Consider the following 12,859-nt stretch of genomic DNA (forward strand, 5'->3'; position numbering starts at 1 on the left):
AGTATGATATAAACTTCAATACTAGAAAGTCTGGTTATCTACTATTTTAAGGCATTAATTTGGAGACACCTACCATGTTGTTCGTCTTGCGGGGGAACGAATTGGGTGTTGTTCCTGCGGTGGAAAAAACTAGGCGTGCCACGGTCCAGGGCGTGTAGTAGTTGCGCTGAGAAGGATAGCACGCTTTTCTTTATCTCTATTCTTTTTAACTTTCTTTGCGTGTTTTTAATCCAAACATATCACATCTATATGTTTTTGGAATCAGGAACAAATAAGGAATAAGATGAAATTGTTTTTAAATCGATTTCGGAAATTTTATTTTAATATTAAATTTTATATTTTTAATTTTCAGAGCTTGTTTTTAATCCGAATATAACATATTTATATGTTTTTGGAATCAGAAAATGATGAAGAATAAGATAAACGTAAATTTGGATCGTTTTAAAAACACATTATTTTTTTTACAATTTTCAGATTTTTAATGACCAAAGTCATTAATTAATTTTTAAGCCACCAAGCTGAAATGCAATACCAAAGTCCGGCCTTCGTCGAAGATTGCTTGGCCAAAATTTCAATCAATTTGATTGAAAAATGAGGGTGTGACAGTGCCGCCTCAACTTTTACAAAAAGCCGGATATGACGTCATCAAAGGTATTTATCGAAAAAACGAAAAACACTTCCGGGGATATCATTCCCAGGAACTCTCATGTCAAATTTCATAAAGATCGGTCCAGTAGTTTGGTCTGAATCGCTCTACACACACATACACGCACAGACAGACAGACAGACAGACAGACACACACACACACACACACACACACACACACACACACACACACACACACACACACACACACACACACACACACACACACACACACACACACACATACACCACGACCCTCGTCTCGATTCCCCCTCTATGTTAAAACACTTAGTCAAAACTTGACTAAATGTAATGAAGGAAGGTTCTCCACATTTCGTGTGGTGACTGATGAGATGACGTGCAATGCTTTGACGTTGCACAATCTGCTTTATTAATTATGGATCTAAACCGCCAAGACAAAGATTACAGTGTCATTTGTCAACTCCATCGGAACATGGTTTTTTTGCGTTCGTACGTTCGTGCATGCGTGCTTTGTGTTTTCTTTGTGTGTGTGTGTGTGTGTGTGTGTGTGTGTGTGTGTGTGTGTGTGTGTGTGTGTTTGTGCGTGCGTGCGTGCATGTATGTGTGTTTGTGCGTGGGTGCGTGCGTGCGTGTGTGTATGTGTATATATGTGTGTGTGTGTGTTAGTGTGTGGTTGTGTATGTGTGTGTGTGCTGTGTGTGTGTGTGCGTGTGTGTGCCCGTGCGTGCGTATTCGTGCGTGTTCGTGTGTGGGTGTGTGTTTGTTTAAAGGGCGACAGCACGCACGATGTATTAATGTCCTTTCATGACCAAAACGAAGCACGTGCAGTCTGGAAATAGACTGACCTTTGTGCGTGATAGGTGTTCGATACTGTCACAGCCAACGGTGTAGCAATCGCTTTCGGGAGCGATATAAAGCACCTGTCAATTGGGCATTTAGAGTTGTTTCTTGTGGCTTAGCGTTTGATCGCTGACATAAATCAATACATTTTATTCTGCGTGTGTTACGTATAACTGCATACGCCATCACTTAATTGAGACTCATCACAGACAACATGGTTTTTAGGTTTTGATTTGTTCTGATTTTTGTTGGCGTGAAAACCCATACATATATCAGTAAGAAGCAAAATGAAGGAAGGTTCTCCACGTTTCGTGTGGTGACTGATGAGATGACGTACAATGCTTTGACGTTGCACAATCTGCTTTATCAATTATGGACAGGAAACGCCAAGACAAAGATTGCAGTGTCCTTTGTCAACTCCATCGGAACATCGTTTTTTTGCGTTCGTGCGTGCGTGCTTTGTGTTTTCTTTGTGTGTGTGTGTGTGTGTGTGTGTGTGTGTGTGTGTGTGTGTGTGTGTGTGTGTGTGTGTGTGTGTGCGTGTGTGTGTTTGTGCGTGCGTGCGTGCGTGCATGTGTGTGTTTGTGCGTACGTACGTGTGTGTGTATGTGTATGTGTGTGTGTTTGTGTGTGGTTGTGTGTGTGTGTGTTTGTGTGTGTGTGTGTGTATGTGTGTGTGTGTGTGTGTGTGCCCGTGCGTGCGTATGCGTGCGTGTTCGTGTGTGGGTGTGTGTTTGTTTAAAGGGCGACAGCACGCACGATGTATTAATGTCCTTTCATGGCCAACAAAAAGCACGTGCAGTCTGGAAATAGACTGACCTTTGTGCGTGATAGGTGTTCGATACTGTCACTGCCAACGGTGTAGCAATCGCTTGAGCGATACAACGCACCTGTCAATTGGGCATTTAGAGTTGTTTCTTGTGGTTTAGCGTTTGATCGTTGACATACGCTAGAAATAGCTCTTCCGGGTACATATGAGGAAAACATGTTCAACAAACTCTTTGTCAATAATCTTCGCACCGTGTTTTCAAAGCCGCGCTGTACTTTGTTGTAGTTTGTGCTTGTTTGAATTAAGCAACAGTTCCAGTTAAACATCTAAACCTCGAAACACAAGTCTGACAACAAGGACTCAGAATCAACGCTAGTGAATACATTAATCATTAGCTTTTATTCCGAAGTGATTGCGTGAATAAACGCAGTGAAGAAGTTACCAAAAGAGAACATATCTCCCCCCAAAATACGACAGTCGTCGCAACATCAACAGAATGAATGGCTTGTGGAATTAGGACAGCTAGCTAACTCGTTGACGAAGCAGTTTCCGTCGCTGCCCTGTGTTCACTGCACACCACCCTTAAACTGTTCGTTATGCGGTGACTTCCCGTCGAACGTATGCAGCCGTTCTTGAATATTAAATGGAGTTTCTGTCCATGACACCCGGAAGAGGAGAAAAATCAAATATTCTGTTGGGTTTGAAAATAGCAGTACTTCTTCTTCTTCTCTTCGTCGTTCACTATTGTGATTTGCGTGATGCAGCGCTTTTTGGCACCCAGGGGGTCCCGCATCTCCGGCTTCGGCCATGGACGTTGATCAGGGGTCCCTCCCCTAGACCAATTGCCTTCCTGGGCTGTTGAGCTTGGTCTGCCCGTGGTTCTATTTTGGAGTTTCCCTTCTCCTAGACTGGTTACCTACCAGGGTTGACGAGTCCTGTCTACCCGTTTGGAGGTTGCTGAGATGACCGCTTGTGTCCTTGGGCCTCTGTGCCGTCACACCGGTACTGTCCAGCACATCTCCGTCTTCACCAGAGCCCCGTTAGCCAGCAACCAACCCGTCCGCCATGGGAGAACCCTACCGGTATACTTCTCACAATGAAAATCACCCCCACGTTTTAGGGACAGTGAGATTTCAGCGATTTTCTTCCGACGGCATAGCTTGGTTCTGTTTCACCACCATACCACGATGAGGAGGGGATGGTCTTTATGGTGGATAGCAGTACTGAACATGTACATTATTTTGATTTTATTTTTCCATGCGTATTAGACTGTACCATCTAAGATGTTTTACAATGTGGGATTGTATGGTTGGCGGGAACCGGCACGGTTGGCCTTGTGGTAAGGCGTCCGCCCCGTGATCGGGAGATCGTGGGTTCGAACCCCAGCCGGGTCATACCTAAGACTTTAAAATTGGCAATCTAGTGGCTGCTCCGCCTGGCGTCTGGCATTATGGGGTTAGTGCTAGGACTGGTTGGTCCGGTGTCAGAATAATGTGACTGGGTGAGACATGAAGCCTGTGCTGCGACTTCTGTCTTGTGTGTGGCGCACGTTATATGTCAAAGCAGCACCGCCCTGATATGGCCCTTCGTGGTCGGCTGGGCGTTAAGCAAACAAACAAACAAACAAATGGTTGGCGGACTTGGCCTTGTTGTACGGTATCAGTTTCGGATTGAGAGGCATTTGTTGTCACTTACCAGCCAGAAACTCGCGTTGCACGTGTCTGTCTTTCTTTAATGATGCACGATACCGATACATGCACAGCCTGGTGTTGACCTTACGATTAGTTTCCTGCTGAAGATTTGTATGTTGAAGTCACCGAGACAAACTTCGTTCTGGGAATTCTTTGTCACTTCCTCGGGAGACATGCACAACATGACAGTTTAGTGACAGCATGACGGGCGCTGTGGCGTGGTGGTAAGACGTCGGCCTCTTAATCGGAAGGTCGAGGGTTCGAATCCCGGCCGCGGCCGCCTGGTGGGTTAAGTGTGGAGATTTTTCCGATCTCCCAGGTCAACTTATGTGCAGACCTGCAAGTGGCTTATCCCCCTTCGTGTGTACACGCAAGCACAAGACCAAGTGCGCACGGAAAAGATCCTGTAATCCATGTCAGAATTCGGTGGGTTATAGAAACACGAAAATACCCAGCATGCTTCCTCCGAAAGCGGCGTATGGCTGCCTAAATGGCGGGGTAAAAACGGTCATACACGTAAATTTCCACTCGTGCAAAAAACACGAGTGTACGTGGGAGTTTCAGCCCACGAACGAAGAAGAAGAAGAAGAAGTGACAGCATGTTTACGTGACGCCATTATTCGCGTTATATGACCCTTTTCCATCTTCGTTTGGCCATTGACAAAAGAGATTTCACTTGGAAAGTCAGGGAGGGTAAAAAAGAGACGTGTTGTTTTTATTCGATATAGTAACACTTTAAGCGTTAACCTGTTTCAAAGTAAAGGTGCATTGGATATTTCTAATAAATCTACAAAACACGCGAACCAGAGCTATCCTTTACCCAATCAAACCGTGTCTCAGAGGCAGCCATTTTCATAACGTATTGTAGAAATATAGAAAACCAATAAAACTTGACTTCAAAAAGGACGGACGCTGTGTCTCATTTTTCGCTGATGCTGGTAGCTCCTGTTCACGTGTTTGTGCAGATTTATTAGAAATATCCAATGCACCTTTACTTGCAAACTAGTTCACACTGCGCCATCGGATAGAAACGCACGCAGCCGTCAAAAGAATGTGCAGCAGACCATCTGACGAGATCACGGGATGACGTATTCTGTTTCAAGTCATCCGCCTGAACAAAAACTGTGTCACGCATGGCTGCCTCTGATTGGTTTATGCTTCTGAGACACGCTTTGATTGGTCGATATTTTCAAGTTGATGCACTTGAATTCAGATTTTTTTCCAGTGCAGTGCTAAAATCGCGCACGATTCCAATGTTGTTGAGTGTCAGGGATGAAATACACTACACAGCTTGTTCGCATGGCTGGATACCACTGACGCATACTGTTGTTGCACAAGTACCCCGAATGGTATTCTGATTGGTGCGTATCAGGCAAAACAATTGGGTGAAAATAGAATGTCCTGTTTGGTTTGGAGGTTGATTGCCACTCGCAGAGTTCACTTTGCGACGTAAGGTGCATGGACGAGTTCACTTTGCGATGTAAGGTGCATGGACGAGTTCACTTTGCGATGTAAGGTGCATGGACGAGTTCACTTTGCGATGTAAGGTGCATGGACGAGTTCACTTTGCGATGTAAGGTGCATGGACGAGGCTACTTCGCTTTTCAACGTACGTGTTACATTCAACCAGTTGCATGCGAGTACACTTTTGTTTAGCATGTCTCAACTCTTAAGCGGCGACTTAATCAAGAGTTGTTAGCCGTGCTTTTAATCAGTTGCCCAAATTGATCCAAGGACGGTTACCCTGACAGGGCGTTCTGACGTCATTATGACGTAAGTGGGTCAGTTCATTCAAAATAAATTCCCTCAAATTCACCACACCAGATCATCTTGAACTCAGGTCAAAAATGAGTTACTTCCCTTCGGGTCTCATTCTATTCTTGACAGGATGCCTTGGTTTTCTTTCTGTGGGTAAGAAATCGATTTTTTTATTTTGTTTTATTTTTTTACATATTTAGATCTTTTCGTAATGTGTTATGGATATAAGCAGATTCGCGATCGTCGATAATGATTTTTCATGGTGTTGTGTAATTTTTAAATTACAAAGGAATTGATATGGAAGACAGTTTTAAGCGAGCTATCTTTCGCGGATGTATTTACTGTGCAAACAACTCTAAAGTGTCACGTGATAATCAAATTTGGCTTCGGCGCGCGCCGGAGCAGACGATTTTTTCTGTAGCCAGTTGAGAGTGATGCAACCATATATTATCACGGTCTCCTTCCGATAGCAGTCTCAAAATTTCGACTTGTTTTGACCTTAGAACGATGTCGTTATCATAACTGTGAAGAACAGAACGCAGATCACTGTCGAAGTCGGCCATTCTGCAATCATTTTCGTCTCGCGAACACTGATCTCAAATTTAGATCAGTGCTCGCGAAAAACATATGGGAGATAACTCTGTATTCTTGTTTTGATAGATTCGCGCAATAATTTAGCATGCTGTCAGAGAGAAACTGGCGATAGCCGTGGACCGATGATTATCAGAATGCACACCGGATGTGACAAGCTTTTACACGGGATACCAACATCTTTAACTTTAACCCAAAGCCTGGCTTCTTTCTGTGCAGATTAAGCGTTTTCTGTTGGATTAATTTCGGACGTGACACCAATGTCAAAGTGCTGACTGAAACAAACCAGGCATCTGATGACACTTGCAAGCAGCCTTCAAGTGACCGTAGTACGACAGGCAACCGTCGAATAAGACGCCACCTTACAATACTCAGGCATCCCAGTTTTGCCATGTCAGTCTGACCCGTGTGGGTTTGTAACTAGGAGACAGCCTGGAGGCTACATCAATGTTTTAATTGTTAACATCAGTCGAAGCGACAGTGGTAGATAACATCTAATACTGCTATTTCATATGTTAAATAGATTTCCATTGGTCAATTGGGCAAAACTGAGCTCATTACAAAAGTGATATCGACGACATTTCCGTCGATATCAATTTTGATATCAACGACCTCTTTATTGCTTCCCCACTTCAAAAACAAAGACACCTACATTTAAAAACAAAAGAATATATATGAAAATGCAATTATGCCAGAATTTAGTTGAGCAAGTGACTAATTACTTTTTGAAAGAAAAGACATTTGGAAATACTGGAAAGTACAAGAAAAGAGTGAACAAAAAGAAATAATAATCAGAGGGAGGGATATGGAACAGCCAAAACTGAGACAAATACTTTGGTAATTTCTTTACAGTGAACACAAAGTGTCCAGAAAAATAGCAATATATCTAACATTGACGGACTGTGTGATGATATCTTCTGCTTTTGGTCTGTTTCGACAGTGATATCAAAATCTCGACCTCCGGTCTCGATTTTGATATCACTGTCTCAACGGACCATAGCAGAAGATATCATCACACAGTCCGTCAATATTGGGTATAGAACTCGTTTGATCCTAGCCTAGGGACGAGTTTCCAATTCAGCCCAAGACGTGTACAACTGTTACTGGAGACACTGCCACAACACCTTATAGGCTTGTAGTTAATGTTCACTTCATCCCACTGTAACTGGAGACACTGCCACAACACCTTATAGGCTTGTAGTTAATGTTCACTTCATCCCACTGTAACTGGAGACACTGCCACAACCAACACCTTATAGGCTTGTAGTTAATGTTCACTTCATCCCACTGTAACTGGAGACACTGCCACAACACCTTATAGGCTTGTAGTTAATGTTCACTTCATCCCACTGTAACTGGAGACACTGCCACAACACCTTATAGGCTTGTAGTTAATGTTCACTTCATCCCACTGTAACTGGAGACACTGCCACAACCAACACCTTATAGGCTTGTAGTTAATGTTCACTTCATCCCACTGTAACTGGAGACACTGCCACAACACCTTATAGGCTTGTAGTTAATGTTCACTTCATCCCACTGTAACTGGAGACACTGCCACAACCAACACCTTATAGGCTTGTAGTTAATGTTCACTTCATCCCACTGTAACTGGAGACACTGCCACAACACCTTATAGGCTTGTAGTTAATGTTCACTTCATCCCACTGTAACTGGAGACACTGCCACAACACCTTATAGGCTTGTAGTTAATGTTCACTTCATCCCACTGTAACTGGAGACACTGCCACAACACCTTATAGGCTTGTAGTTAATGTTCACTTCATCCCACTGTAACTGGAGACACTGCCACAACCAACACCTTATAGGCTTGTAGTTAATGTTCACTTCATCCCACTGTAACTGGAGACACTGCCACAACCAACACCTTATAGGCTTGTAGTTAATGTTCACTTCATCCCACTGTAACTGGAGACACTGCCACAACACCTTATAGGCTTGTAGTTAATGTTCACTTCATCCCACTGTAACTGGAGACACTGCCACAACACCTTATAGGCTTGTAGTTAATGTTCACTTCATCCCACTGTAACTGGAGACACTGCCACAACACCTTATAGGCTTGTAGTTAATGTTCACTTCATCCCACTGTAACTGGAGACACTGCCACAACACCTTATAGGCTTGTAGTTAATGTTCACTTCATCCCACTGTAACTGGAGACACTGCCACAACACCTTATAGGCTTGTAGTTAATGTTCACTTCATCCCACTGTAACTGGAGACACTGCCACAACACCTTATAGGCTTGTAGTTAATGTTCACTTCATCCCACTGTAACTGGAGACACTGCCACAACACCTTATAGGCTTGTAGTTAATGTTCACTTCATCCCACTCTTCGCTGCCCTACACGCCACCAGGCGTGAAAGGCAGTAAGTAAGTAAGTAAGTCATCCCACTCTAGAAAGTTTCCAATAGGCGATGTTCGGAAATAACTCTTTCGGGTTTGTGAAAGAGTGAATACCCTTGCTTTCAGTGAGGCAAACTTTCTACACGTCAGTGCTCTTTGTCCACGTGTTTCAGACACACCCGTCGCTAGTGACTGGCCTATAATGTCACGTGAACAAGTTTGACTCGGTAAAAGCAAGACTGAGTATGTACTTATTTTTGAACATCGTCTATTCAGCCAAGACACTACACCACACCATGTACCACACTGTAGGCTGTTGTTGTTACGAGGTCGATGTCTCGGTCGACCGTTGCTCATCAAAGTTGCATGGGGTATCCAGACGCTAAGAGGCGATGGAAACATCGTGTTCAGAGCTTCTCTCAACTCACGGCTCGCTGCGCCGATGAAGATTGTCATCTACGGTTCGTTGTCAGTTCAAGTCACTGCTGTGGGCTAGATGCACGGCTTAAATATAACATGACTGGAAGCTCATTTGGCAGATCAATGCTATTGGCTCTTGGTTGGATCTAGTGAGGGGCGGGATAGGGGGTGAGGTCCTGGGTTCTCAAGAAAAGACCTAAAATTCCCCTTTCTAATGCTAAATTTTCAGAGCAACTTGACGTTGAATGATGACTAAAAATCTAGAAATACTGTCAACACAATCAGCAAACGGTCAGACTGATTGATATCTCATCCGATACCTTTTTACTCGGACATATGACTTAAGTAAGTTTTGTTAGTTACTTTTTTATTTTTTTTTATTTTTACTGATTTGACAGACTGATCGGTTAATTTGGAAGTCGGAGTTGGAACTTGTTGAAAGTTATCGGTTTTTAAAATGGTATGCGCGATCTTTGGTAAAATGCAGTGCTGTATCGTGTTTGTACAAACGTTTAGACCAATGACTCATCGCTCTTTGGACAAGTGAAAACGTCTACAAGCAATGTTAATAATAAAGGTTTTTGGATTGAAGAAGAATAACCTTTTTGATTCGCACACAATCTATATGAAAACGTTCTATATCTATTGTTGGTTAGATTATAACGCTGTATTCAGCGTTTGTTGTAGTAGTAGTTGTTGTTGTTGTTGGTAGTGTTGGAGTTCCCCCCCCCCCCCCCCATGACATATTAGACCAATCTTTCATATCAACTCTATGGCGTTTTTACGGCAACTCAAATTTACGCCACAACAGTCGTATGACGAAACTCGAAGGCTACAGCATTCTGGCATATAGCATTCTGACAATTTCTGGATCCGTGAAACTGATAATACATTATAAAAAAACAAGAAAGGTAGGTTGTTGGAACGTTTCTTATTGAATGTATTGTTTTGTCAATAACAAACGTTCCAACAACCTACCTTTCTTGTTTTTTGGATTCTGAATTTTGGAACGTTGGCAGTCTCTTTGTTTTTTGGATTTGATAATATATTATCTATAAAAGCCACATTCCGTGTTGGGAGAACCCAATTGTTCACTTGGTGTGTTCAAAGAACTCGTGCGCTCCAGTGATCTGACATCAATGTTGACAATACGAAGTGGAAAAACAAATACACATTCAGTCGCATTCTTCTATTGTCCACGCTTTTCAACGCCGGTTACACTTGTGTTTTAATGGAGACAAAGGAACAATTAGGAATTGTGTGCACGCTTCGTTAAAGCATTTTATTCCCAGTGGTTTATTTCTTTGTTTAATTTTCGATTTGTTTGTATTCTTTTACCTGTTTTTTTGTCCATGGGGAAACAATAGGTCACCGGCCTAGGTATTGTGGGCTCTCTCTGTGTGTGTGTGTGTGTGTGTGTGTGTGTGTGTGTGTGTGTGTGTGTGTGTGTGTGTGTGTGTGTGTGTGAGTGAGTGTCAGTGTGTGTGTGTGTGTGTGTGTGTGTGTGTGCGTGAGTGTGTGAGTGAGTGTCAGTGTGTGTGTGTGTGTGTGTGTGTGTGTGTGTGTGTGTGTGTGTGTGAGTGAGTGTCAGTGTGTGTGTGTGTGTGTGTGTGTGTGTGTGTGTGTGTGTGTGTTGTAAATGAAACACGTTTCGTTGAATGCTTGTTTTTCCTGTTTCAGCGCAAATAGCCATAGACATCTTATGCATTATTCACAGGCTAAATACCCGCGGGATGAATAACTTAACAAAAACATCCTTCTTGAATGGGATCATGCGTGTTTTTCAACAGTACCAAGGATGTATGTGAATGCATCCACATAGGATAACCTGTTAGTATCAGTTTTACTGTGATAGTACAGAGAGAGAGAGAGAGAGAGAGAGAGAGAGAGAGAGAGAGAGAGAGAGAGAGAGAGAGAGAGAGAGAGAGAGAGAGAGAGAGAGAGAGAGAGAGAGAGAGAGAGAGAGAGAGAGAGAGAGAGAGAGAGAGAGAGAGAGAGAGAGAGAGAGAGAGAGAGAGAGAAAGAGACACACACACACACGCTCGCATGCACGCACTCACACCCCCAGACACACAGACACACAGTCACCACACACACAAACACACACACACACACAAATACACACACACGCACACACACGCACACACACACACACACACACACACACACACACACACACACACACACACACACACACACACACACACACACACACATATTACATGCCGACTTTGACAAAGGCCACCACCTGTTGTAACGGTTGTCAATCTATTCCTATTTCAATAAGTACACTTCTTTAAAAAAAAAAATCAAAAAAATCACAGCTCATAACAGGTTACACGAAAAAAATATACGTCGTTTCTCGACCGAGCCCTTTTTGGAATACCTATCGGCGCTAATGGCGTATACAGCCAACTTAACTACGCACGTTAAAACAACCTCGTCGCTCCAACCTTCGATCGCTATGCAGCGTGTCAGAGCTGTGCATGTAAATGCCACTGCTGGAGATCGAAGGTAGACTGCCAGATCTTTCACACACGACAGCGCCGTGATGGTAAACTTAGTGCCCGTAAATTAAGGCGAATCAATGACCCGCCCCATTAGAGCCATTAGACTTTTGCCAATCTGCGCTAGCTTTTGCCGCGAAGATCGTTGTGATATTTAAAGAAAGGAGAGTGATACGAAAAGGACAGAAAGAAAGGAGAGTGATACAAAAAAGACAGAAAGAAAGGAGAGTGATACGAAAAAGACAGAAAGAAAGGAGTGTGATACGACAAAGACAGAAAGAAAGGAGAGTGATACGACAAAGACAGAAAGAAAGGAGTGTGATACGAAAGAGACAGAAAGAAAGGAGTGTGATACGAAAGAGACAGAAAGAAAGGAGAGTGATACGACAAAGACAGAAAGAAAGGAGTGTGATACGAAAGAGACAGAAAGAAAGGAGAGTGATACGACAAAGACAGAAAGAAAGGAGTGTGATACGAAAGAGACAGAAAGAAAGGAGAGTGATACGACAAAGACAGAAAGAAAGGAGTGTGATACGAAAGAGACAGAAAGAAAGGAGTGTGATACGAAAGAGACAGAAAGAAAGGAGAGTGATACGACAAAGACAGAAAGAAAGGAGTGTGATACGACAAAGACAGAAAGAAAGGAGAGTGATACGAAATAGACAGAAAGAAAGGAGTGTGATACGACAAAGACAGAAAGAAAGGAGAGAGATACGACAAAGACAGAAAGAAAGGAGAGTGATACGAAAAAGACAGAAAGAAAGGAGTGTGATACGACAAAGACAGAAAGAAGAGTGATACGACAAAGACAGAAAGAAAGGAGAGTGATACGAAAAAGACAGAAAGAAAGGAGTGTGATACGACAAAGACAGAAAGAAGAGTGATACGACAAAGACAGAAAGAAAGGAGAGTGATACGAAAAAGACAGAAAGAAAGGAGAGTGATACGACAAAGACAGAAAGAAAGGAGAGTGATACGACAAAGACAGAAAGAAAGGAGAGTGATACGACAAAGACAGAAAGAAAGGAGAGTGATACGACAAAGACAGAAAGAAAGGAGAGTGATACGAAAAAGACAGAAAGAAAGGAGAGTGATACAAAAAAGACAGAAAGAAAGGAGAGTGATACGACAAAGACAGAAAGAAAGGAGAGTGATACGAAAAAGACAGAAAGAAAGGAGAGTGATACGACAAAGACAGAAAGAAAGGAGAGTGATACGACAAAGACAGAAAGAAAGGAGAGTGATACGAAAAAGACAGAAAGAAAGGAGAGTGATACGACAAA

Source organism: Littorina saxatilis, linkage group LG5 (genome assembly GCF_037325665.1).
Source record: "Littorina saxatilis isolate snail1 linkage group LG5, US_GU_Lsax_2.0, whole genome shotgun sequence".
Lineage (NCBI taxonomy): Eukaryota > Metazoa > Mollusca > Gastropoda > Littorinimorpha > Littorinidae > Littorina > Littorina saxatilis.